Source organism: Barbus barbus, assembly GCF_936440315.1.
Source record: "Barbus barbus genome assembly, chromosome: 39".
NCBI classification, from domain to species: Eukaryota; Metazoa; Chordata; class Actinopteri; order Cypriniformes; family Cyprinidae; genus Barbus; species Barbus barbus.
In genome coordinates this window covers 27,343,291-27,345,947 of record NC_136717.1, presented here as the reverse complement: position 1 = coordinate 27,345,947, position 2,657 = coordinate 27,343,291, and positions in this window count along the sequence as shown.

Genomic DNA, 2,657 nt, shown 5'->3' with positions numbered 1-2,657 from the left:
TGTGTGTGTGTGTGTGTGTGAGAGAGAGAGAGAGAGAGAGAGAGAGAGAGTGTGTTTATGAGGACACTGCCTATGTCCCCGTAATTCAAAAGGCTTAAAAAACATACTAAATGGTGTTTTTTTTTTTATCTAAAAATGCACAAAGTCTCCTGTGAGGGCTAAGTTTAGGTGTAGGGTTGGTGTAGGGCAATAGCACACACAGTTTGTTCAGTATAAAAACCATTACACCTATGGAGAGTCCCCATAAACCACAAAAACCAACGTGTGTGAGTGTGTGTGTGTGTGTGTGTGTGTGCGTTGTCCAGCAGATGGCGCTGTTGAGTCGCTGCAGATCTGCGCTGCTGTGTGATGCGGGTCTGTGGGCGGATCCATCAGTCTTTACACACACACACACACACACACACACACACAGCGAATGTCTGCGCTCTCACACTCATCCACATCATCGGATCTGATCGGACGCGAGTGTTTCTCTCGGTAAGTCACACTTTCTCTTCTCACATTACAGCAAGTTCAGAAACAATGCAGAAGAACCAGCAGCCTGAAGACCATCCATACATTATTATTATTATTTAAACAATCATGTCACATCAGCAGCAACACTACGATGATTACATCTGATGACGGGGTCTGATTTCTTCAAGCTGATTCTAATGAAGTCTGTTTTTGTAATGAGTCAGTGTGATGGAGAAAGAGCTGAAGTTTGAGCTGCTATTAATGTGTCATTGCTAAAGGTCAGTGATCTCTCCATGAACCTGTGTGATGTTCAGTCACATTAAAAGGTTTTAATTAAAGTCACTATTGTGAATCTGATGAGGAGGCTTCAGCATCAGCTTTAGGAGAATCTCTGGACTATGATGCTTTTAGAAAGAGACGCAGGTCTCAATCTCACCGTCTATTAATTTAACTCTCGAATGTTCTTCTGAGGTCATATGATCCTTAGTGTGGGGAATCAAACTCGTGATCTTCTCATTGTTCATATCACATTCTTCCAATTGAGTTAAAGGACTCCACAGCATCTGACATGATGAAAAGATGATCATTACTGAGCTGGTCCTTCATCATCGTCATCATCATCATGCCTTTATCCATCAGATCTCATCTGTGAATCTGAAGACAACAGGACAGAACTGCAAAAACTGATTTTCTTCCTCAGACATAATATCTTAAGTCATTTTACTTGTCCAGTAAATGCATCTTGATTCAAGAATTATTAGATATTTATACTAGAAAACAAGACAAAAATACTAAGGAAGAAAATCTCTTTCTCTGCGCGTGTCTTGTTTTCCAGTACAAACGTCTGAATATTCCTAATTCAAGACATATTTACTTGAGAAGCAAAATTAATTTTGTTTCAAAATAAAGTTTTCGCTTAAAACAAGAAGAAATATCTGCCAACGTGCTCAGAAATATAAACTTAATTTAAAGAAAATTATTTTCTGACCCCACTTGGCAGGATTTTTTGTTTTCAAATTCGAAATTTCAAAATGTTTGTTAATTTTTCAAAAACACCCTAGTGAAAAATAAATATTTGAAATAAATGTATTTCTTGCTAAGTATACTACAAATACATGTATATATTTATGTGCTTAATAAAATACCCTGCAATTGTACTTTTAGTTGACTAAACTAGTAAACTCAAAGTCTGCTTATTTGGAACAACTAGTTTTGTACTTAATGCATTTTAATTCTGCAGAAGTGGTGCTGAAAGAGTAAAATGTTTGACTATTTTAGTAAAATATTCAAGATATACTTAGCATATTTGATTGTGCTAAAGTGAAACTATTGCAAGTATACTTCAGGTACACTTTATACACACAATATATTTGCATTTAAAGACCGATATTATTCAAATTTCATACAATCCTCATCAAAACTGACATTAAAACACATCTTAGACTTAATATTAAGAAATGTGCATTGTACACAAGTACCCCAAATAAAGTCAGTAAGTCTCCAGTTATCTGTCAGTAAATATGTTAATAGATTTGAACTATGCTTAGTATTAAATAAATGTATTTTAAATATTACTTTTTTACTAGGGCACTTTTAATACATTTTTCAAAAAACAAGATATCTTAAATCTTAATATATATATTATTTTTTATTTATATATTTTTTTTTAACAAATATCTGCCAATGTGGCTGGAAAAATAAACTTAATTTAAAGAGAAAAATAATTTTCTGACCTCACTTGGCAGGATTTTCCATTTTCAAATTGGAATTTTCAAAATTGTTAAATTTTTCAAAAACACATTTGATACATTTTTCTGATATCTTAAAAAACTGCCAACATGGTCTTGTTGGCAGTGTTTCTAGTACTAAGAAACTGATTTTCTGCAGTGCTGATGATGTTGATGATCTTGTAAAAAAAGACCATCTCAGATCATCCCATCCAGATGCTGTAGGACAGAAAATTCAGAAGCTGTTCTTGTCATATAAACACCTTCATGACGTGGATTTTCTCCACACTAAGCGCTTAAATATTTGACTGCAGAAACTGAAGGTTTAGTTGTGAGCGAGTGCTGGCTTAAACACATCGTTTATAATAATGAAGATCTGCTGCTTTACGTCTGTCATCTGTTACAGTTGGAGATGATGCTGTCGCTACGGTGACTCCGTCCGCTCTGTGATTGGCTCGTTCTGCGTGTGTCGTC